Source organism: Protopterus annectens, chromosome 11.part0, assembly GCF_019279795.1.
Source record: "Protopterus annectens isolate FY-2018-M chromosome 11.part0, PAN1.0, whole genome shotgun sequence".
Taxonomy (NCBI): Eukaryota; Metazoa; Chordata; order Ceratodontiformes; family Protopteridae; genus Protopterus; species Protopterus annectens.
In genome coordinates, this window is record NC_056745.1 from 1,076,504,309 (window position 1) to 1,076,531,070 (window position 26,762).

A 26,762-nucleotide genomic window follows, 5' to 3' on the forward strand; every position below is an offset into this window, starting at 1 on the left:
TAAACAAAAGAAACTTTATTACTATAGCTCTTTGAAGAGTGTTTTAGTAGTAAGTATCGGTTTGCCTATGGCTCTGTAGACTCTTTCTATGCCATAAGAAAATGCTTCTTGTAGATTTAGGAATAACCAGGCAGGTAAAAAGGACACTATGTCTTCTCCCTCTATTTCCTTTCTCTGTTCTCCAGATTGTCTATCTTGTTTAGTAACCAGATGTTTTCTTTCAGCAAGTGGTCTTGTTGTGTCTCTTCTTCTTTTATTCTTCCTTCTACATCATTTAAAGCAGTTTCTATGTCTGTAATTTTGATTTAGTGTTGAATCATTTATTTGAGGATGTCTATTTGTTTTAAGCTGTTTTCTATCAAATTATCTAAGTTCTTCTGTAATCAATCAATTTTCAAGGATAATTCCTGAAGTGTAGAGGTTACCTGTTGCAAGTCTTTCTTTAGTGGGGAGACCACATGGGAATGCTTTGAATTGCTCATCTCTTTTGTCAGCAGATAAGTCTCTAAAGTATTTTGACAGGAACATTTTGAAGAAACTTCACAAATGTCATAAATAAGAAAATCTAAGTATTTATGGAGTAATTTGTGAAGAAATTTGTATTTAATAATTATTTTTCCTGAGTGTATTTAAATCTACTGCAGAGCTCTGGAAAGATGCATTTTTCACGTAGCCATCTAAAATCCACCCCTCCGGCTAGCTAGATTTACCCTCCAGGTGCTTTATCAGTCACTAAATCACTGCGGCTGATAATATATAGGCTATGTAGCTGATAAGGGTAGTATTTTATTATTAAATGAGGTGATGTAAGTTTATCTAACTGCAAATACAGGCACCTTTCAAACCTGTCTCATTTCACTCAGCTGATATAGAGCATTATGATTGTTTTTCCAATGATAAACAGCTTATTGTATGTTTGATACATGGAAACCAAGAAATTTACCTTAAAAGCAAAGTTGATGAGGTGAATCTTAACATCCATGTCGAGAACACAAGGGTTCTGATTAGAGACTCAATAATTCTTTGTAGTGGATGTAGCTTTATCTGGTCCATGTACTACCAACAACAAAAAACAAACAAACTAACAACAATTTTGTAGGAGTATGAAATATTTCCTGCTTTCAAAACCTTTCAAAGCCAGTAAAGTACTTAGTGCTATCAAACAGACATCGGGCAGAAACAGAGTGCTCCTCTATACAACTAATAGCTAAAACTGCGCTTTGTTTTTCTCCACTTTCTGTTTATGTGTGGTAGAGTGACATTTTGATGTATTTTAAAAGCTGTTTTACTTTCTGCCAGTGTTCTTTGCTGTCCAGCACTGTCAGTTATTACTTCCTAATGTGGAACATGATCTTAATACTACTGAGGTGTGCTTAAACTTTTGTTAAGATTAGGTCTCATGCTAAGGACCTGCTTAACAAGATGTTCTATTTTAGAGTGTGGCCACAATGCTACAAGCACTAGTTTCAGACTGGTTATAGGAGGAAAAAAGGGGCAATGGACAGAACTGCTTTCCACATTCATGGTGTAGGTCACTGCATTCAAATAAAGCAGATCAGAAAGAGAATGCATTTATGTTACACATTTTTGTCATATGGTCTTTACTTAATCAAACTCTACTGCATATGCAATGTCCAGAGGGGGTTATCCTAGCTAAATTCTGCATTGGAGTTAACATGTTTTTTCCATAGCTGTTGATTAAATCAAGAGTGTAAGGCCTGTTTACATGCCTGATCCTTAAACATTGGGTGAATTTTTTTAGGGGAAGCCTTCTTTCTACTTATCATGAAAACAAAGGTATAAAATAATCCATTACACATGAGGCATTTGTTTGTCTTACAATACACTCTCTAGGAAAAGGTCACTGCCACTTTTTTGCCAGCCCCAGCCAATACCTTAACTGGGAACATGTTTTCTTGGTTGTGTTGTTTTTCTTGGGAGCTGCAGAGCTTTTGCATTCCATTGTTGACTTACTACATTCTTTGTAATATTTTTGTATTTTCTTTTTCAAAAGAAGACAATTCTGATTTTATCTGCAGCTTCAGTAATATCCAGAATTAAACTAAGGAACAATGTGACAATTCCCATAGCATATGAGTGGTAGAATTTACAAAAGGATATTGGTGAACTGAAGCACCTACACAGAATTGGTTGGGGGGGGGCATCATTATCTTTTGATTTGATAACAATAGCTAACATGACTGACTGATGAATCATAACTCTTCTGACAGCATATCATCTATTTTAGTCATAAGATGGTTTTGTAAGGTAAAGTGCTTTGTTTTACTGGTGAATTAAATCATAAATAATTTTATCACGATATGTGTTATAGATTTCATGCTCTCACTTCACTTAATGACCGAATTTAGACTTCACTTAACATTTTCAGTGAAAAGATTTATTGCAAACTCTTTGTATATATTTGAAATTAAAGGCATACCTTTTTTATTATAGTTAATTTATGCCATTTCACTCTACATGACATTATAGACTTTGAACTTGCTCTTCATCACAGTAATTTTCCAAGCTTCCTATGTGTTTTGCTTCTTTCTTTCTATTAAAAAGTAAACTGAATATGTATAAACTTATGAAGAAAAGGAGAGTTAGGCCATTAAATATCCAAGACAGTGAGTACAAGTTATTGTGGCCTACATACAAATGTATTTTCCTCCTTCAACAAATGAACATTTACTTCACTGCTAGGATATTTTTAGATATTTTGGCAATCAGAGAAGCATAATAAGATGTGTTAGTAAGGCCAGAAGGCCAGCAAAGACAGGAGCAACATTTACAGAAGAGAAAGGAAAGATAAACATCTGTAGCAAAAAGATCCACAGCCAATGTAATGAATGTCAAAACAAATTTCTAATAACCAAAGGAGCTCCTCCACCTTTCTTCACAAGAAAATGTGCTTTTCTAAAAACAGTTCCACTTTTCCCATAACAACAAAAATACTTTTTCAAACCAAACTAAGAATCAACCATGTCATCAACACTAGCCAAACTAAATCAGCAAGCAAAATTAAATGATATTCTGTGTGTGTGTACCATTATATACTCATGTACCTACATATAGTTAGTATCCCAAAGATTTTAGTTTCTAAACTGATAATATGGAATCATTGAATTTGATTACTGCAGACTTTGTGGCATTAAGTCTAAATTGTCATAACAGTTCTTCTCATTCAAGTCTGCATTTCAGAGATATTAATTTTTCTAATAACAAAAAACAAAAAAGTACAGACTTCTTGTAGTTTGGCTAAATAATTGAATGCCTAAATAGTGCACTGTTAACTCATTACATCCGAGTGACGCCTCCAGGTGCATCTGCAGTTACCTCCTACTGCTCCTCTAGGCGTCAAATATTGCCTGTTCATTTTGCATTAATAATTCCAAAACCATGCCCTAAACGAGGTATCAGAATATTTTATCTTGAAGCATACATGATGGAAAACACAATTGTATTGATATTTGACCTCTGTCAATGAGTATTTGTTAGAATTGTAAGGTGATAACTTTATTTTTTAAAGACTCAAGCCACGCCTACTAGGAGTTAAAGGTGCACAATCAAAAGAGCTGTACTGGCATTCTCCTACCTAATGTGTGTAACAGTCTCATAAATGTTTTCTTTAAGGGAATGCTTCGTTTTCCCTACATATGTATTGCAGGAAAGATATGTGATGTATTGTACTAGTCTAGTGTTGCAACTGCATTTACCAGGGTAAGGGACCTATTCTCTATTAGTTTTTATCTGATGCATTTGCTATGTCATAATTTGGACAATTTTCCATTGTGAGTTATTAGTATCCGATAAGCTTCTGTTTTTTTTTTATGTGCCCTCCAAAAACAGCTTTTGTTTCAATGCCTAAAGCTTGTATGCATTATGAGGTAACTGCTTTTCCCCTGCTAGATTTTGCAGTTTTTAGATGTAAACTGCCACCACTGAAAAAAGATGTAATGAAAGAGTCAGAGGTCCTAGCTTGAACACTGCACTGTTTCTTCAAAGTAATCCCCGAGTCTTTCAGGATGAATTTGTAAACCAGACTTCTACCACTGAATGCTACAGTTGCCCTCTCATCAATAAATTGAACTTTGTAGTGTCTGTTAATGAGCGTGTTTTAAATTTGTTCTAAAAATGCATTATTTAAGGAATCCAGGACAGTCTTATCATTTGCCCTTTCATGAGATAGCACTTCTGGAGAAAGGGATTGCAGCTGGAGTAGTGGAGATAAGTGTTAGAAAAAGTTGGTTTATGATGCAAAGAAAACTAAAAGCAGTGGAACATATTGTCTTTTGAGATCAACACATCCAAGTAATGATAAGGTTTGTTTTTTGTTATAAGACAAGACCTCTCAACTGTTTTTGGAATAAAACACATTTTCTTGTGAAGACAAGTGGAGAAGTTCCTTCATTTATTATTAAAGATAAGCTTTTCTCCCTGAGCCACTGCTGAGAATGGATTCTTTCTGACCCAGTCGAACCTTCCCAGTAAACAAATGTCAAATAAATAAATAAATAAACCTCTACTTAGAACAGATGGATGCAATTCTGACTAAGCTCACATGGGCAAAGTTCAGTTAGTGACCTAGTTGGTGGAAAACCCAGTCAGGGAAACATGGGAGTGAATGGTCAAATTATAGATCACCATTCTCTCAATTAGTTAAAGTCCCACACAGGACCACTACCAAGGATGCTCAAAACTAAATTTCAGTATGCAGGGACTTAGGGTTATGAGCCTGCAAAAAAGAATGTGTAACCCAGCTGGGGATGTAACTGCAAGCAGAACATAATAGTCAAGCATGGCACCTGCCAGGCAGCTGGGGCAAAGGTTATTAAGAGCATAAGAAAACCCCAATACCTTTCACAGATTGATGGTCACTTTCCAGAGCTCTTGCATTTTCTTCCTGGTAGCTTCCAGTACCAGGAGTTAGGATGGCTGAATGGGTATTTTGGACAATGTGGAAGATCACTGAACTATTACATGAAGTGATGGAGTGCAAAACTGGACAATTAGGAAAATGTAGTATGTGAGGCCATCCTTATAACAGCAGACTGAGCAGTGTGAGTATATACATTTCCTGTGGCAACTGGTTGTTGAAACAAAGCTTACTGAGGATGAAAGTAATAGGCCTGTTTGTCATTTGCTCAGTTTAAACAGTCATTGATCTGGTTTTGCAGGATGAATGTGCATTTGTGTGATGTAGGCTGGGATACTTTAAGATGGCTACCATTTAGTCAAGTGAAACAAGCTTGAAATGAATTACTCTAACCATTATTATTATTTTTGCAGCAATAAGATATCTGAGGTGTGCGCACAATCAACAGTTTGGAAGTAGTTCCTATGTAGAGGGATTATCTGTGGATACAAATTACTCATACTATTTTCTTACTCAATTTTGACTGTCTGACTTTGCAGAACTAGTGTACATTTGAATAAAGTGAGTTGAAAGGCTTTACTGTGGCAATCTTAGTTCATTTTATTACAGACATCTGAGGTGTATATAATAATTATAGTTATTGCAATTGTTGAGTTTAGAAGCCATTTTTGGATAAAAGTGACTTATTCCTGCTGGTGTTAACTGCTGTTTCATTACTGTTAAACAGTCACAAATCTGGTATAACAGGGATAGTGTTATACAGTGTATTATATTTGCTGAAATTGGTGTAAAACAATCCTTGCTTTGATTTATTCATGTGTGTGTGTGTGTGTGTGTGTGTGTGGGGAGGGGATGGGTGTGGGCAGTAAGGGGAGTTGCTACAGTGCAACTAAAAATAACAACTTGGCTTTAATTTATTTAATTTTCCATCACAGTCAGGCATCAGCATCATACAGAATAAATGGCTATCTTTGGTGTTCTGGACAGGATTTGTTTGAATGCTACTGATTTTTTATTCTTTCTTTGAAACCTTTTGTGAGGAGTCTACATTGCATGTTATTTCTTTATCTGTGAGTGTTTTATGCAGGTGCTTTAGTTTCCTCCAGCACCCCAGTGACATGGTATAGGGGATTCCTCCAATCTGCTAGCACTAGCAGGTAAGTGTGCAGTGTGTGTGTGTTTGTGTGCGTGTGTGTGTCTATATGTCTGTGTGTGTCTGTATGTTCATGTCTGTTTATGTGTGTATGAAAACATGATATTACTGGTGGTTATATTTTGAGAGTAGGAGATGGAAGCATTTTGTGTATATGTCTGGCTTCAATGTATTGAATTTTGTTTACGGTATTTTGTTTGTTCTTTCACTTTTATCCCTTTTATCCCTTTCTTACATCAGATAGGTAAACAGAAGTTGCTGTAATTTGGGTGTAAGAGGGAGGAGACTTGCTGTGTATAGGTATGACACCAGCAACTTGAAATATATGACTGTGGCCATTTGTTCTTTGACTTTTATCACAAGCTAATAGAGGCATGCAGAGAAGGTATCATTTTTTTTTATCTTTTAGAGGGTACAGAGGCAAGCACCAGTCCCAGATTTAATTTATGTTTCTTTACATGCATTTCTTTTCTCGGTTTACTGGGAATTATTTTTCCAGCTTTGAACATACAATACTTATTTATTTTTTTGAACAAACAAAAAAAATAATTAACTTTTTTGTTTAGTCATGATTTTTGTTCAGGCTGTCATTAAATCCAAAGGATATGAATGCTCCTAAAATGCACCTCAGATCATTTAAAATTCTGTGGCTTCTGGGAAAATTAATAATGCTCCACAGTTACTAGAGTGCAATTTTAGCTAGTTAAAATGTTTGATAGGCTGCAGAAATGAACTGCAGAGTAAGAAAAAAATGTGAGAAAAGAAAAAAAGGTTAACTGGATGCTGGTAGAAGATGGAAATGAATTTACCTCTGTGGACTTGGCTGCCATGTTGTAGTAGTCATGTTTGCTAGTACTGGATATTGGCATTTCTGTGAATGGATTCCTGTGGCATAGAGGGGTGCCAAACATCAGCAATGATGTGAATAAACCTCTAAGAAAATAGCTACCATAATGTGTTGCAGAGATTAGTCATACTACTGCCTTATAAGCTAACTTTGCCAAAAGTCATACAATGCCTTGTTGAAAGCAGCACTGTAGCTAAAAAAACAATACGTGTGATGGGTAGTCATGTTTGTGCCACTCCTTGATGTTTATGGTTACACTGGCTTTAGGAAGTAGGAACCTATCATATTTTCATTTGTTTATGACTACAATAATGTTTGCAATCAAGACCATACAAAGGCGCTTCATCCACTAACAAATAAAAAGATGCCAAATGACTCACTGTGGCTTCTTTTTATTTCTGATTTGTTGACTATTAAATTTAATGTGTTCTTGGGAATTACGATTACTATTATTGTTTCATTTGTTAAAATCTGATACTTATGTTTATGTTGTATTTTCTTCACTATGGATTTGTTGCTAGAGGTTCTTGGTGCAGTAACAGTTTGTTAAAAGGACAGGGGTTACCTCAGACAAGGGGGAGTGGTTATATTATGCAGGGGGTTGTAGCTTATGTGGCACAAAATGGCAGGGTATAAAGGTGGTATCCCAGCCTAAACACAGAAAGTATTGCATTTTCATCATCTCAGTGAAGAAAATGGTCAATAAAGTCATTCAAGAGTCTTTGGAATGACAAAAAAAGAGAAAATATTCTAGATTCATTATTTAAATTTGATAGTTGTTAACTGGATTCTATTTTCTAAGTTATTTTGGTAGGTATATTGTTATTTATTTATTTATTTTATGTAGTAATTTTTGTTGACCTGGTTAGATCCACTAGACTAGGAGCCTCTTTCCAGAGGGAACCCTGATATAGCATTTAAACTACTAGGGCAAATTAGGCCAGGGCATTGTAGAATGTCATCTACTATTTTCAATAGGTGCTGTGGGATCTATTTATATATTCTTATTGCTTTTCAGGTGGTGTAGCTCACAAAGTTGATGCTAGATGTAATTCATGGTAGAGCAGTCAATGGTAAGGATTATTTAAGGTGATTTACAGAGAGGAAATTCAGTTGTGAAAAATGAAAAACATCTGAAGACAAACATTTATCAAATAATATGGTAAGCAGACCAACTTAATGTCATTGCAGAAATTACATTCACCTACATACCAACCTAGATCTAATTTATAGCTAGGGTAATAATAAAATCCTCCTGTCAAAAGTACAAGACTTGTCGGTGAGGTTCCCATCACTTTAAAAATTCAACTGATTCAAACCGTAAAATAAATTCTGAAATGCATTGAAAATATCTTAAGGATTTTGTGGGGATTCAAAGATGGCCGCCGTTCTTTAAACACTGCAAAACTACAGGTCTCCAGATATCAGAAACAAAAATCAACCCTGTGGATATATCACAAGATTTCACATGCTAATTGGCAGCAATAACTAAAGTACTAACATCTATCTTCGCTTCTGAGAAGGAAAAATAGAGAAAAAATATTTTCTAACAGCAGGATTGGAATTGATGGTCAGCCTGACTCTGAACAGAGCAACTAACAAAGGAAATACATATCTCTCAGCTGAAACCTTACACCTGGTATAAATACGTTTACAGTGTATCAAAATGTCAAAAGAAGACAAAACTATGGAAATCACAACTTCTAAAACTAAACTATCTGCCTTGCAATCTCCGGAAAAAGAAGCTTTTTTTAAGACAGAAAACAGTTACACAAAGGGAGACTGCAAAAACAGGAATAACAAACAAACCAGACCAACCGGTCAGCATGGAGGAAATTAAATCAGCACTGTTACCTATTCAAGAAGCCTTAAAAGATTTATCAACACAAATGCTTACGTTTAGTGCCACATGTAATCAGATTTTGGAAAGGATGGATAAATCAGAAACCAGAATAGCTGAAAGTGAGGATAAAATAATTATGCTTACGAAAAAAACAGACTCTCACGATGCAGACATCCAAACCATGCAAAATAAAATTTTAGACCTGGAAGCAAGATCCAGACGGAATAATATAATAATTAGAGGAATTCCAGAAACAATTCAGTACAATGATCTGAATGCTACCATAATGCAAATACTTGAAACACTGTTCAAGGACTCTGATAGTGTTAAACAGATTGTTATAGAAAGAGCACATAGAGCTATCAGAGAATCATTTGCTTCAAATGCACCTAGACCAGTCTATACCAAAATTCTGAATTACCAAGATGCAAGCAAAATACTGCTAACTATTAAAAAGAATGGTGGATTTATCATCTGGCAAAATAACAAAATTTTCATGACACACGACTTACCAATACAAATAAGGCAATCCAGGCAAATGCTAGCTCCATACTGCAAGTTTTTTATTGAAAAAAACATCAGATTTCAAATGAAGTATCCAAATACTTTAATTTTCACAGTGGATGGTATTAAATATTCAATAAACACTAAAAAAGAAGCAAAACCTACCTTTTTGAAGCTTTTCAAAGCACTGCCACTTTCAGAAGTTTGATCAAAGCATCCAGGTCTTCTTTCAGCATCAGACAGACTGGGACTCCATAATTACGACGATCTGAGGCTTTATAACTCTTTGTTTGTTCTTTTCTTTTTACCAGGCCCTGGGAAACTCTTGATTACATCCTTATCTCGAAATTCCAGCGTGTCCACGAGGTTTTTCCGAAGATTTATGGCTTCTACGAGTGTAAACAAGCCACGAGGTAACAGGAAGTCCTTTGGAGGATGCAAGGGGACTGATTTCAATGTAGCGCATCCAGGAGGTCCGTCCGCGAACTGGTTCACCCATCGCGAATTTGAAATGAAGAAAACAAGCTCAGCAAGCAGGAAGGACTATAGAGAAGCTGTAGAAACTGTTTGGAACTAAAACAAAGCTTCCTGGACTTATTTGAAGGGTAAATGGCTTCTGTATGGTATAAGGAAATGTACAGCTGTACAGGTAGGAAATACTATTGTAATGGGTTGATTAAAATAGAAGGGTATTGCATTGTATAGTGATAGAATCTGGTAATTATGTCTCTATTTCTTTTTTTTCTTAGATAGGTTTTTTTTTTCTTTTTTTTTTCTTTCACTTTTAATTAGGAAAATGTATGTGTATGCTCTGTTCAATAAAATAACAGGATGATGTTAGTATAATAAATGTTATGAAAGACTGTGAACTTGAAATGTTTAAAATGTTACATTTAGCTTGTCCTTCTCCTTAGTATTTTTAAATATATTTTATAGGGATACAATTATTTAGTCAAATGCTTTGTGTAGTACAGTTGTTATTGTTACTTAGAGTATGTTCCAAGTTTTAGCAGACTGTTACCTTTGGAGAAGGACAACTACCTAAAACAGTTAGAACATTTAAACAAAAATAACTTTAGGACTGTATTGTTATGTTTAACAACTGTTTCCTTTCTCTGGAATTAATAATTAATAGTGTATATGACAAGAAGTTAAAATGTATTATTCTCATTGCTGATTATTAATATTGTGAGCTATTAGTTAAACTGGATTTTCACACAACAATTAGTAAATGTGTTTGACTATATTAAGTATGTCCAGAACTGTAGTTAGGTAATTAGTAACGTTTATTAGGGAATGTTTGGATTAAGCTTTGTAGATTTAGAGTTAGTGGTTGTAGGTTTTTTGTATAAGGTTTTTGGGTTAATTTGTAGAGTTAGACATTTAGATAAACAGAGATACTCAAAGGATGTGAAAAACCTATGTAAATCCTGGTCCAGAGGAATAGTGGATAAGCACTGGGTAGGGATGGGATGTCAGATTTGCTTCCAAATAATCTATGGTATGTTAATACACTGCAATCTAAGGTTGTCTCTCAATAGTAGGAATAGGAATACATTTTTGTAGAGGTACAGATGTGGATAATAGAATCTTGGAAAGTTAAAGGACTCCAGAACATGAAAAAAAGGAAGCTATTTTTATATTTGTTTTTCCAATCAAAAGCAGACTTTATTTCATTGCAGGAAACTCATTTGACTAATGATCAGTGGGATATACTGAAGAATAAGAAATGGATTAGGGAGATAGTGGCGGCGGAAGGGACAACGAACAGTGCAGAAGTGGCAATTATAATTAAAAACCGATACCAAGAAAAAATCTTAGATGTCAAAATAGATAAAGGGGAAGGGTGGTGTTTAGTGGTTCTGATATCTAAGTTCTATGATAAACCTATATTACTCATGAATATATATATGCCCCCTCCACTAATCAGCACCATTTTATAACTTCACTTTACTCCATTTTACAACAATATAATAACTGTTATATATTAATAGGAGGTGACTGGAATTCGTATCAAGATCCCAAGTTGGACAAATTTGGTTCATCCAAAGCTTTTAATAAACAGGCAATGATAGCATTGAAGGAATTTAAAACTGATTTTAAACTATACGACCCATTTATACATACACACACACAAATGAAAGCAGAAAATTTTACTTTTTACTCAAGCTGCCATAAAATGTGGTTGAGAATTGACTGTTTTTTTTATTTTGGAAGTATTGATATCTGCTGACCCATGTGTTTCTACCCAAGCCAGACAATTATCGGACCACTCAAAGATCACACTAACACTAAACAATAATAATATGAGTAATAGAAGACTTAGAGGATACAATTGGTCTTTAAATCCATATTTACTAAGGAAAGAGGACATATTGAAAGAAGTTAAAGAGACACTTGAACAGTTACTTCATAACTTTCTTAAAAACAGACATCCAGTTGATATAGAATGGGCTACAACCAAAGCCCAAATAAGAGGGATTTTTCTTCAGAAAGCTACTTACTATAAAAAAATGCAAAAATAACGAGCTACTAGACTTGGAAACCAAAATTAAGTTACTAGACCAGGAGTTAATGAGGAACTATAATAAACAAACAGAAATAGACTTATTAAAGTGTCAAAAAGAACTGTTTTTACTACATAATAGTAAACTGTCATTTTATGAACAGAGAAATTTAGTGAAATACGCAAATCATATTCAGACTCCCTCAAAAGCATTAGCATGCATTATTAACCAAGCAAAGTCAACATTATTAATATCAGAAATAAACTATAATAATAGAACATATACTAATAAGGCAAATATTATGAATACTTTTGAAAAAATATTTAATCAGGTGTATGGTGATTAGCAGACAATTTTACCAGATAACGTTAGGAAAGATTTCTTGCAGAAGATCATATTCCCGAATATTGATAATGAGTCCCATAGGGATTTAATTAAACCAATATTAGTGGAGGAGGTAGCAGAGATAATTAAAAAACTGAGACCACATAAAGCCCCAGACCCGGATGGATTGACCTCTGAATTTTATAAAACTTTTAATGAGATTCTGAGTAAAATACTTTCACAGACATTTAATTATATAATTCAAAATAAAATCAATGATCCTTACTTTAATGCTTCTAAGACTATTTTGATACCGAAAGAAAAAAGTAACTCTAAAAACCCAGATAATTACAGACCCATTTCACTCTTGAACATAGACATGAAAATTATGACATTCATCCTGGCAAATAGACTGAAAAAGGTCACAAAGTTATTAATATCAGAGGAACAGGCGGGATTTATGGATGGGAGACAGACCACTGATAATACATTAACGCTTCACACATTAATTTCATACGCCAAGTACAAAAATCTCAATATTTATGCACTCATAATTGACGCACAGAAAGCATTTGACAGAGTTAACTTGGTATACCTATTTGATATGTTATCATACTTTAATATACCTTCGGATTTCATTCTAACATTAAGGAAAATATATAATAACGCATATACAAATGTATTTATCAATCAAGAATGCTCTAAAAGAATACAAATTAAAAATGGTACCCGACAAGGGTGCCCATTATCTCCTATTTTGTTTAATCTTTATTTGGAACCATTATTTTTACACATTAAACAAAATGTTTTTTACAATCCTCCAACACTATATGGTATGAAAGTAAATATGGCTGCTTTCGCATACGATCTAAATATATATTGTACCACACCAGTGTCAGACACCGAGAAAATATTAAAAGCAATAGAAGATTTTGAGAAAATCTCTAATTATAAACTGAATTTTAAGAAATCCAAAATATTCCCATTAAAGACTCCTACACCTTTTTCATTGCTACCATTGATAGGACAAGTATTGACGGAAGAAAAAACAAGATATCTGGGTATTGTACTTTCAACTGATAATAAAGATTTTTTTATAAACAATGTTAAGTTAACTTGGGATCAGATAACATTGGACTTGAAAAGATGGAGTAAACTGAAACTACCAATGATGGCAAGAACTGCAATTATCAAAATGAATGTTCTTCCCAGAATATTATATATACTTAGAGCTACACAACTTAGAATCATGAGGAAATTTTTTAAACAGCTTCATATAGGACTAGGGAGATTTCCTTGGGAACCTAGGAAAATGAGGATAACATATGAGAAACCGATGGCTCCAAAGAATAGAGGAGGTTTAGATTTACCAGATTTTGAAACTTATTACTTGATAATTAATGCCAACAGAATTTTAAGGTTGATTCACTTTGATAGAGGCAGTCTGAAATGGGTGCCAAAATGGCTGGTCTTAACCTACAGACACGTAACTAAAGTGGGAATTAACTGTAAAGCTCTACCCTTTCTGAATAGAGGAACACTCAGTAAATATGACTTAATGGAACATATTAAACGTTATGTAACTTCAATTCAAAATCTTTTTACCTCATTAAACCTACTAAAATATATGATGGTGTTTCAACCATTTCACAAGAACCCAAATTTAGTAATTGGGAACAAGTTGATAGACTTACAAAAATTCCCCCTAATAAAGGATTTAATTGTATTGGATCTCTACCCCTTTCTTGGGGTATCAGTTCACGATATTTTAAAAGAGAAAAGTCTTCCTATTTCCTATCTAATTATCATGAGACAACTAAAAGATCTGGCTATAAATTATTTTAATAACTTTGATTTTAATGAAGAGGAATTAAATATATGTCGTAATCTGTTGGAAGCTCTGATACAAGATAAAAAATATATAACTACTTCATATAAACTGATAAAAGAGAGGAAATATAATAAACATATTCTCTTATCGAATTATTGGAGGGAAAAATGAATATTAGTTGACGACAGCAAGATCTTGGAAGCATTTAATCTAACATTAAAATCTGTGTCCCTTCAGAAATTACTATTCACACAATTGATGATATTTAACAATGCCTACTATACCCGTCTTATTCTTCATAAATTTGACTCAAAGAACTTGCCTAAATGTCCATATTGTACAGACCAGACAGCTGACTTGTTTCACATGTTTTGGAGTTGCAAATGCATTTTTAAACTTTGGAATTCATTAAAACTTCAATTACAGAAAATGGGATACCAGCATTCAACACTCTCTTGGGAATTTATGATCCTACATATTCCTCCAGATAACTTAGATAAATCAAAAAAGATCATAATCATGAATATTTGTTTATTAATGAAACTATACATAGCTTCAAACTGGTTGAACCCGACTCAGACATCTTGGGAAAATTTTAGAACATTAGCAATCAGACACATATTAACGCATAAATTGTTAATCAATGACCATAAGAAAAGCATAAATAATATAAAAATATGGGAGCAAATCTTCAATATTGTGTTGGCCTAGAGGTTCTTATCCACTATTACTCAGGACACATATTTATAAGACTGATTCAATCTTAGATTTGACATAGATTGTAACAATAATACAGACTGTTGACTTTTTCATGTTGTATTTCTTTTTTAATAATTTGTATTAATATATAATGTTTATGTAACTTTTGGAAGCAATCATGTATATATTGTATATATTTATAGTGTGTAGTTATGTAATTGGAAAACAATAAAAGATGGATTATTGAAAAAAAAAGAAAATATCTTAAGGATTTTGTAATGTGGCTTCCCTCACTGTACCAATGAATGAGGGGCTGTATTCCACCTTACCCTCAGTACTTACATACACTAGCATTGAGATCACTGCACCTAGGTGCAGGATGAATAGTCAGATAATAGCAGCCTCAGAGTTAGCATGTATTCAACGGAATTCATGCTGTCAAAAGACTGAGTAGCTTAGAGCTTCTTTCCTTCCTTGAAACATCATTCAGGGGTTTCCAGTGCAACAGAATCCCCTCACGGATTCCAGAGCTAGCCTAATAAGAAATCAGGCTGCATAGTTGTTTAATACAGAGTTGAGTTGCATGGCTGTACAGGAAATGTCAATATCTTACAGTGAAAAAAGTCTGTCCTTGCTAGGACGAAGGTCTTAACATCTGGTATAATATATTTTTCTCATAGCCATATCCTTCACAAAATAGAGTACTGCAAAGTAAATTTACAGTGGAAAAAATAATCATACACATCTGGGGAATTTTTCAAATAAGCTATTATTTTGTACCATAATACATGTCAGACAAATATTTTATGTGTATAGCTTATAAGACAAAGTGACAAGAAGCTGGACAAATGAAGCAACAGTTAAAAAAATATATATACAGGGAAAGCTGTTAGGAAACCTGTGGCTCAAACTAATAAATAGACAATGAATTCTGTTAAGTGGGTGGATGAAACCCTCTGAAGGTGCATTTAGATGTAAGTTAAATAGAAGTCAGGAATATTATAGATTAGCAACGGAAAAGGTAGATGAGTAAAGCTGAAAAACAAATACATTTGTTCATATTCACAAAATATAACAGGGATACCATAGCAGGTATATAAATAAAATTAGTGACACGTTCTAGAATGGATTTTCAAGCAAACATTTGGTTGTTTTATGGGAAAAAATATTCCAACGTACTTACTGGAACTCAAAATGGACAAGGGAATGGTGTCCAAAAGCATTTGCTACAGAATTATTGAAAACCTGTGTATAACGTGTTCTTAGGTGTTGAGAATTAACCACTAAAGTAGATGTCTGAGAATCTTCACTGTTGCAGTCATTATCTATAGAATATCCTGTCTGCAGGTAGCCTGAGAGCTGGTATGACTTCTAGAGCTGTACTTTTTCCCAAAGGCCGCAGGCAATACCCTTCCACTGCTACATAAGAGCATCAGTGGTATAAGATAGGCATTGGCTGATCCCATCTTCAGACCTTTGTTGTCCTGGCAATGCCAAGAGGAAAACTTTAATGTTAGAGCCTGAGTGTATCTACACCCCCTACAACTGTACTACAGATTCGCCGTAGAAATCCCAAGTCTGTGAAGATGGGGGGGGGGGGTGTTGTTAGGAAGATGAGAGGAAACATGAGGGGTAAAATGGAGCCCAATACAATCCTAAGTCAGTGAAGAATTCAGAATGGCAAAAAGGAGGGAATGTGGGTTACAATAGTGAATGTACTTAAACATCTACATATATGCTAAGTTCCCAAAATTCCTGTACTATATTAATTGCACTATTCAATGTTACATTCATTGTTTATGGGATGACTCCAAGAGCATGGGTAGTAGTGGTTGGCAGGGAAAAAAAGGGTAAATTCAGGGGACCACACCCTTATGGGATGGCAAAAGCAAAGCCTGGCCTAGCTCTATATGCTACACCTAAGTTGAGCAGGTATGTACTGAGTATCAGGTGGATGTTTGCAAAAGAGTCTGGCTGCTGGCTCTCCTGAGGAATGTATTGGTGGATACAGTGGCTGTGCTGGAAAGGGATTTGACATTTCCTGGCATTGGTTGGCCATAGGCAGCAGAATAGGAATAAATGCAATGTGCAAGTAATTTTAGAGATGGTTTGTTTGTTAGCTAGTTTCCTTTTTCTATCCCTATCTAGGGATGCAAAGAGCTGATCATTTTGTTTAATCCTTTTGTTCTGTTTAGATAAAACTCTCAACTCTATGTATATCCAAGGAATGGCAGACTCTCTCCTCTTCTTTGCGTCTTTGGAAAAACAGGTGCTGGTAAGTAGATGACTTCATAAAAGGATAGCTCTGAGACTGATGTAAAGGGGGTGCAATGTCCTGGTGAAGAACTACAAAGGTTTGCCTGCACATCATGCTTGCATCTCTAAGATCATTCGGGCAGAGGTGACTTCCACCAGGGCAGCATGTTCCATGATCTACCCCAAACTCACTACCATAAAAGTTCCTTGACTTTGTGAATTCAAATGCCCTGGAGCAAATTGTCCATACCCCAATAAGAGGAACAAACATTTTAGATCTGGTCCTTACTGACATGTCAAACTGGTGCACTGCTGCAACCGTCAGACCCTTGTTAGTTAAAACTGACCACAAATCAGTCACCTTTGAACTGACACTAACACCAGAACTTGCAAAGGGTGAAGTCAGACTAAAAAACCTCAGCAAGGCAAACTATACCATCCTAAGTGAAGGTATAAATACATTCTAAGCACCACCCCATGCTGAAAGTAGTAACTAAGCCAAAGCATACACTAAAACCCTGTACAATCACTTGCATACGTGTATAAACTTGGCTGTACCAGATAGAATCAAAGCCAGACTTCCAGAATCAACAAACTCTACAATAAAAGCAAAAGGTTGCTGTCCAAGAAAACAAAGATAAGGACCCAGCAATGGAAAAGCATCCTCCTCAGTCTTAACAGGCAAATAAGACAACTTGTCAAATCCTCCAAGAGCTCCTTTGAGGGAAACCTAGCAAGTACTGCCAAGGATAACCATAAGGCATTTTACAGCAAAGTAAGTAAACTAAAGTGTAGGACCCAAGCATGTGCAGAATTGGTGGCCAATGGTATCACATACACTGACTCCACAGAGATAGAAACATGTTAGAGGATAGGTTTGGTGAAAATTTCACCCCCTTATCCCCTCCTAACTTACAACAAACCCTCCCCATACTCCTCCCCCACACTTTACATATCTGAAGAGCAGTTCCTCAAAGCCCTAACCAAGGCAAAGAACACGGCCTCTATGGGACCAGATGACATCCCAGGGTGTCTTCTAAACAGGCTAAAACATGAACTAGCATCACCACTAAGTACCCTTTTCAATCATAGCCTAACCACAGGCTTTGTTCCTGTGGAATGGAGAACAGCTACAGTCATTCCTCTTCAAAAAGGTGCCCTAGCAACAGACTCGGGGAATTACAGACCCATAAGCCTGACCAGCCACATCTATAAGGCCATGGAACGTATTATTATGGACCTCATAAATAAAGACATAGGTGACCTCCAAACCCTGGATCCTACCCAGTTGAAGGACAAATCTTGCCTGTTAAATCCGGTGGATTTCTTTGAAAGTCTGACCAAGGCCATTCATGAGGGCAAATCTTTGCACACAGTATGCCTCGACTTGGCAAAGGCTTTCGACACAATCTCACATTCAGGCATTATCAATCAGCTTAGCACACTGAATGTAAACCCCTTTGTTGTAAGATGGGTTGCAATCAGGCTCACAAACTGAACACACACTATCAAAGTGGGTGACTCCACATCAACCAGCAGACCTGTTACCAGCGGGGTGCCACAGGTGTCAATGCTGAGCCTCCTACTGTTTGGTATATACTTCTCAGAACTTCAGGTCAAAAGTAAAAGGTTGTTGCTGAACAAATTTGCAGATGACTGAAAGCTAGGTGCAATCATTGATTGTGGTTTTTATTTTTTGGAAGTAATAAAGTCGTGTTCAAGCAGTTCATGGCTTCCAGGTGCTTCATTTATCAATGTTGCAATCACTGAATCCCTAAATGGTGTCACTATACTCCAGGACGTTTTCACACAGACCAACAACTGGTGTATTAGTCATCATCTCAAACTGAATGCAAAGAAATGCATCATCATTCCCTTTGGTACAAACAATGTCCCTTCACACTATCAAATCAATAGCAATACCCTAAGTACCCATGAAGGGGTAAGGGACCTGGGATCACAGGTTGATCACAGCCTTAACTTCAACCACCATGTGTCTACCACTACAAGGAAAGCTTTCCACTTAGCTCATTTGATTAGTAAAGGCATCGCCTTGAGTACAAAAGAAGTTATACACCCCCAATACTTGTCACTTATCCGTCCAATAATTGAGTATAATGCCCTGTTTGGTATGTACCGTACTAAGCACCTACAGCAATTAGAGAGACCTCAGAGGTTTCTAACAAAGAAGATAAAGGGCCTCCAGCCTGTGCCTTACACGGACCAACTAAAATCCCTGTTAGTATACTCTGTATTGTATAGACTACTTAGGGGAGATTTATGCCTGGGCTACAGAGCAACTCAAGACCCAAACCGAATGAACTTATTGCATATCCATAAATCAAATGGGTCTAGGGCTACCTGTTCCAGGGACTTAAATATGGCCTGCAACTTAAATAGGACACGCTGGAGGGACAGATTTATCTCCTAGCAACTACCACATTTTTGTAACAGGCTACCAATTCATGTGAATCAAAGCATTATGACACTGTTTAAGAAGAACCTGGGTGAGTGGATGAGGCACCATAAATTCTTACCAGGCATAGTTCCCACAACCCTCTTGGACATAGGCAGTCATCACTAAATGTAGTCATGGGTATTGACTAGTACTTCTGTGGTATTACATTGGTTTGAAATGGCTAGACTTAAAACGACCTCCGATCCAATTGCCTGGTAGTCTCCTATGATCCTACAAAAAATGTATACGGTGGTGGTGGTGAATCAGATATCTCAAAAAAGGCAAAGGTTTGTTTTTATAAAACATACTTGAGATCCAGTGCTGGAGAGATTTCCTTTCTTTGAGCTAATATGCAATACTTCTTTCAGAAACTGTTTCAGCAATAGTTTTGATTACAAATGGGGTCAAATTGCTAGACATTGTGAGATAGAATATACATAGGTTCATAGATTCATAGGTAGGTACTAGGCTATTGGCCCAAGGGCCTACGTAAGCCTAGCCAACAAGGTTCCCTGGCTTACGCCACCCAAGAAAGTTATTTTCCTGTGCCACTGTCGAGCAGAGACACAGAAGTAATCTCCAGGGTGTATTTCCTATTTCCCATCCACTCATCAAGATTTTTCTTGAAGAGTGCTAATAAAGAACTTTGTGGCCTGTTCCAGAGTATGGGAAGTCTCTGGGACAGGAATCTATCCCTCCAGCATGTCCTGTTTATTGTAGTGACAAGGTTTAGGTCCCTAGAGCATGTAGCTCGGAGGGATTGAGATTTCTTTAGGTGTAGCATGTCCAACAGTTCTGGTTTGGCATAGCTTTATATGTTAGGCAGAGATCACCTCGGAGTAGGTGATATGCTACGCAGTAAAGCTGGAATTTTTTGAGGTGGTCAGTGTAGGGCATTTGTTTGAGGCCAGTAATCCTCTTTGAGAGGTACTTCTGTGGCCTTTCCAGCTGCTGCAGATGTCTTCTGAGGTACATTCCAAAAGGGGTGTTGTACTCTATAATGGGTCTAATGAGTGTCAAGTAGAGGGGAACAATGACCTCTTTTTTCCTGGATGAGAGCCCTTTTATGATGAGGTGTGCCACGTAGAAAGACTTCCTGACTACTGTGGCGATGTGACTATCAAAGGAGAGGCTACTGTCCACCTGGGTCCCAAGGTCTCTTATCACGCATTTGGTGTTAAGTAGATTGCTGCCTATGTGGTAGTTCATGGGTGCAGAGTTTTTACCAAAGGGGATGACACTGCACTTTTTGGAATTGAGCTTGAAGCCATGGCTCTGACACCAGGCATCTGTCTCAGCGAGGCCCTTCTGTAGGATGTCCACATCATTTGGGGACTTGACTATGGCTCCGAGTTTGCAGTCATCTGTGAACTTTGTTAGCCAGAGGCCTTCTGTGTTACCCTGTACTTCAGAGAAGTAGATACCAAACAGGAGAGGTCCCAGGACGGAACCATGTGGTACTCCACTTGTCACTGCTTTGAGGTCAGATTTGGAGTCTGCAACTTTTACAGTGTGGGTTCTGTCAGTGAGCCTGTTGGCAATCGATCTTGTGACATAGGGATTTATACCTAGTTTAGTGAATTTAGCTATAATTCCAGAATGGGGTATGGTGTTGAAAGCCTTGGCGAAGTCAAGATAGGCTGTGTGAACCACCTTACCTTCATCTATGGCTTTGGTGACTGCTTCAAAGAAGTCGATCAGGTTCAGGAGGCATGGTCTGCCTTTCACAAACCCAAACTGGGTGGGATCCAGAGTTTGGAGGTTACCAATGTCTTTGTTTATGAGTTCCATGATGATACGTTCCATGGCCTTGCAGACCAGGCTCGTCAGGCTAATAGGTCGATAGTTCCCGGGATCAGTGGTGGCTCCCCCTTTGTGGAGTGGGATAACTGTTGCTGTGCGCCATTCAGTGGGCCAAAGCCTGATGCAAGGCTATTATTGAACATGGTGCTTAAGTGGGGAGCCAGTTTGTTCTGAAGTTTGTGTAAAATGCAGCCTAGGATGTTGTCCGGTCCCATGGATGCTGTGTTTTTGGCTTTAAAGACTGCAACTTTTACCTGCATAGTTGTAATTACAGGGACTCTGCATTCTTCCTGTATAGATATGGGCCCTTTAGGGGGTGAGAGGGGGGTAAAGATAGCACTGAACCTATCTGCCAGGATGTTGACAATATCAGTTGGTTCTGTAATTTTCTTGCCTTTGTGCTGTAACTCAGAGCAGATCTGGGTGTTGCCATTGAGATTCTTGACATAGCTATAGAATGCTTTGTGGTTGTCCTTGGAAATAGTGTCGATTTTGTTTTCATAGCTAGATTTGGAGGATCTTATAAGGGATCTCAGCTTCTTACTGAGGCTGACCAGGGAGCTCCTCCACTCATGGGATTTTACTCTCTTTTGCAACAGTTTCTTCCTTCTGTTTCACAGTTTGTTTATGGCAAGGGACCATCAGATTGGCTTTCTTTTTTGGAGGATAACGTCTTGGTTCTGTTTGGGATAGCACGATCCATGCACTCGTGTAAGTGCTTATAGAGTGCATTTGTGTAGGATTCAGCAATTGTAACTGTATTGTCCATCTGCATGGGTGTCATAAAGTTCACCACTTCTGTCTTAAGAAGCATGAAGTTGGCTTTGGAGAAGTGTTTTACTGTGGTTTCCTTAATGGGGGGGTGGGGGCAGGATGTGGATATCAAGGATGATTAGCTTATGGTGAGATCGTACCAACAAGGAGTTGACTTCAGGTGTGGAACACCGGTCACTCATGTTGGTAATGACTAGGTCTAGGATATTGTTGCCCCTGATGGGGGTGTGGGTAAGTTGATCCAGGGCATTAGAGTTTATGAATTCCAGAAAGTGTTGAGCTAAGGAGTTGGTACACTAGTAGTTTTCCCAGTTAATGTTGGGGTAGTTGAAGTCTCCCATTATTAGGGTGTTTGGTTGAACCCTAATATTTTCCAGTCCATCAGGAAAAGAGGAGTGGGAATCCTGGGGCATGGTGGGGGATCTGTAGCAAACTACAGTTTGGATTGCAGTTTTGCCCAGAGTTAGTTGCACTTGGATAAACTCAGATGCATTATGCTGAGCAACTAGCCTGGAGGTGTGGATTTCCTTAATGAATATGGACACACCTCCACCTTTTGTGTTTCAGTCCAGGTTACATGGCCGGAAAGTGTGGTATGAGTTATAGCCTGGTAGTGCAGGGGTACTCTCTGGAGCCTTGAACCAGGTCTCAGTCACTGCACAGATATCAATGTTCTCCATTTTAAGGAGTGCCTCGAGTGAGTGCATTTTGAAATTTAGACTTCTAGCATTGAGTAGCATTACCCTCAGTTTTTGCTTGCCTGTTCCTGTTATGGTGGTGAATTTGTAATTTGAACCTTGACTAAAAAAGGCACTATAGGGGCAGCAAGAGCCTTAGCCAGTATCTGGAATCCCAGGGGTGACAGGTGCAGGCCATCTGTGGCAAAGCATTGTTGTCTGTCGAACACGTCATCCCAAGCAGACAGATACTGGATCCCCTTAGAATGACACCAGAAGCTTAGCCAATTGTTGAAGTCAATAATTTTGTCCTTGTACTGTGGTATCATTCTGGGCAATGGCAGAATGCTACTCAGTACTAGGGTCATACCTGCCTGGGCTACAAGATCGGAGAGCTCTTCCATGTCTCTTTTCATATAGTCCAGGGAGGTACGTCTCAGGTCATTCACACCAACATGGACAATGACAGAGTCATATTTGCACTTGTTGTGGCGTGACCTGAGTGCGTGGGTTATTTGGTGGATCCTGGCACCTGACAGGCAGCTGACAGTAGCCTTCTCCTTGTTTAGCCTGGTGAGTGGGACATCAGTGTGCCGGACTATAGAGTCACCTATGACTAGTGTGTTGGGTACATTGTTTTGCCTTATTGGCTGTGGTTGAGTGGCACACTGAGTCTGTGGGCTATGTGTCATTTGGGTTGTGTTGGGGGATGGAGGTTGCTTACGTTTCTGCTTTGGAGGTCTCTCTTGCTTCGACAGATTATTATTGAGAGCCTCCGTGAATGTTTTTGTGTTACTATGTGTGGATTTTGGTGGTGTAGATTTAGTGACACTACGTGATGAGTGTGGTGTGGTGCAAATGTTTACCTTCTCCTCATGACTGTCAAGTTCAGTCTTGGTTGGAGAGAGCTTTACCTCCAGTTTGGCTTTAAGGAATCATAGGAAAGGCCAGTATCACTTACACAGTATTTGACCTTGTTCCCTGGATAGGTACTAGAGGGAAAATCTTTTCTATTTTGCTAGGTAGGATTTTCATGAACAAGGTTTTCTAGTCTGTTTCATGAAGTGAGCACATCCTCAGAATACATGTGCCTTGTTTGTACTAAGATGAAGTCATCCACTCTGTGCTTTGAGTGGGAAATACTGTATACTGAGGCAACACCCTTACTATTTCCCTTGCAATGCTTAGCAGGTAAGAGAACCCTTGATGTGTGGATCACAAAGAGACAATTGCAGTAATTTTGGTCTTCCTTCCCTAAGCTTTAGTAATATCCTAGTGATCAGGAATATAGGAGGGAATGAGAAATTGACTTGTTAATGTGAGGGAGAAGACACCTTTCAACAGGTGAGCTGAATTTGCTGTTCTGCAGCAGAATGTTCTCAGTTCCTTGTTATTTCCTAAGACAGACTGGTCTGTTTCTAGCCCACCCCAGTCTCTCTACAGACCCAGGAAGCCTTCTCTGTCTAACATCCAGCTGTGTGGTTCTATCTGTGATCTACTCAATCTGTTTGTCCCTATGTTTTCTTGAGAGGGACTGTAAGCTGCCCTGTATGTCATTACAACCTCTCGGACTACCTCCAAAGCTTGCACTGCCAGTCCACAATGTATGCAGGAGTACATTCCTCTCTGTTTGTGGATGTACCACATCACTGTGGAATTGTCTGTAAGTATGTGAGTATTTGAAGGACACATTTCACTCATATTAGTTTGAATGCTCTCAGAGCCAGGATTAACTTCAGGATTTCCCTTTACATTTATATAGTTAGCTTCATATTCTAGTCCTGTGTCCCCTGTACTTTAGTGACCCCACAGAGGCCCCCTAAGCTAGGTTACAGGAATCTATGGTCATGGTCTGGGCTGGTGCTTTTTCTGGGGTAAATGTAAAAGCAGTCAGGCTGAGTCATGGCTGTTCCATGAAAGTCAGGGATTCTTCTTTGTTTTTGCTTGCCACTCTTTTCTAAGCTTGGTGTTTTCCCTTACATATTTACTCTTACCCTGCTTATGGAGCAAAGGACAAGGTTTAGTGGTGTACTTTCTACTGAACTTTGGTGCCTGGGATTGAAAAATTCTTCTTGACTTAGACTAAAAGGTCACGTAGTTCAAGCACCTCCTGCCTCAGATTTTTATATAAGATCCTGTCTGCTTTGAGCTTCATCTTTTCCTGCAGGGTTTGCTAGTAAAAAGCATGTGAGTCTGGCAGTTTATGGCTTTGAAATAGAGTGCAGCAGTGCTGTATTTTCCCAAAATCTGTCAATATTCTTGTCTTCATGTCATTGAGAATAAGGTTCTTTGATGGAGCAGCAGAGGATCGCTTGTTGAAATCCAAAGACAACATAGCTGTATGACTTAACAGGTTCCTATAAAAGAGCACATGGGAATCTTTGATGCAGTGAAAACAGCCAGGCTTCTTAGGAGCAGGGGAAGTGGTAGGATAGGGTTAGGGTTTCCAGGACATGAGCAACAGCAAGGACATGAGCAACAGCAAGCACCCTAGGCTAACACAGGCACATGAAAGCTCCTATGATGGATTAAAAGAGAATACTTTAAAACTGTAGTTTTATTTTCCCTTTTGGGTCTATTCCTGATTCTTTCCAGCCCCTGCCATCAAGCACGCTTTAACATGCTTTAGCGCGATTTAGCGCGGAGTTGCCACTAGAGCAGCATCGGGCAGCGCCGGTTAAACAAGGTTAAACTCTTTCTGGCTCCAGAAAGTCTGTTCTTCAATTTTTCCCTTAGAACTGCTCTGTTAGGAACCTAAACAGTTTACACCTACACTAAAAAGTGCAGCACTTGTTCCAAACAGCTTTTTCTTCTCAAAAAGCTCAGCACTTGTCTTATAAGCATATCCCTTGTCTTATAAGCATTCTCTTTGCAGGTCAAGCACTCCTATATTATACAAATCTCTCACTAGCAAAACCCCCCAGGAGTGCCCACTTCCCTGCTAAGCTCACTACTTTTCTGTCTCATACCAACTCATGCTTCTTTCTAGCATGTCGAAGGGTCAGATGCTGGCGTCCTCTCCTGCCCATTTGGTGAATCTGGGAATTCTGAGACAATGTTACAATTGCCTCATGTACACGGACAACCATCTCCTCCTCCCATGTAACACTAACACTTGTGAGAGATGCAGCTATTTAGCCAGACTGGAGGCTGAGCTCTCTCAACTTAGGATTGGCAAGACCAGGCAGGAGGAGAAGGCAACTACACACACCACAATACCAGTCTCACATAATTCAACCACACCACTGAATCAAACACATAAACACACTAAGACATACTCGGAGGCTCTGAGTAAAAATTTACCTAAACAGCAGAGGCCTCCAAAGCAGACACCCAAGCAACTGCAAACTCAATACACCACACAAACAACACATAAACAACAAAATCAGTGTACAAAGCAGTCACTGCCCTTAAGGCCAAATACAACACCAAACATACTTGTCATAGGTGACTCCATAGTCAGACACACTGACGTCCCGCTCACCAGACTGAGTAAGGAGAAGGTCACAGTAAGCTGCCTGTCGGGCGCTAGAATCCGTCACATAACACAAGCACTCAGGTCTCTCAACAGCAGGTACAAGTACGACTCAGTCATTGTCCACGCTGGTGTCAACGACCTGAGACGCACTCCTTGGACTACATGAAAAGAGACATTGAGGAGCTCTCTGATTATGTAGCCCAGGCAGGTATGACCCTGACCTTGAGCAGTATCCTACCTTCACCTAGAATGATGCCACAATACAGTGATAAGATGATCAGCTTTAATAATTGGCTTAAATTCTGGTGTCATTCAAAGGGGATCCAATGTCTGTCTGCCTGGGATGACATGCTGGACAAGCCATGCTGCTTCAAGGGACGGCTTGCACCTGTCACCCCTAGGCTTCCGGATATTGGCAAAGGCTCTTGCCACCCCATAGTGCCTTTTTAGGCAAGGCTCAAATTCTAAACCTACCACCCTAGAACACAAAAAGTAAAAAACTAAGGGTAATGCTGCTCAATGCCAGAAGTCTCAATCTCAAGATGCACGCACTCGAGGCCCTTCTCAGTATGGAGAACATCGATGTCTGTGCTGTGACAGAAACCTGGTTCAAGGCTCCTGAGAGCACCCCAGCACTAGCAGGTTTCACCTCATATCATGCGTTCTGGCCCCAAAATCCGGACAACACCAAGAAAGGAGGGGTGTCCATATTCATAAAGGACACCCACACCT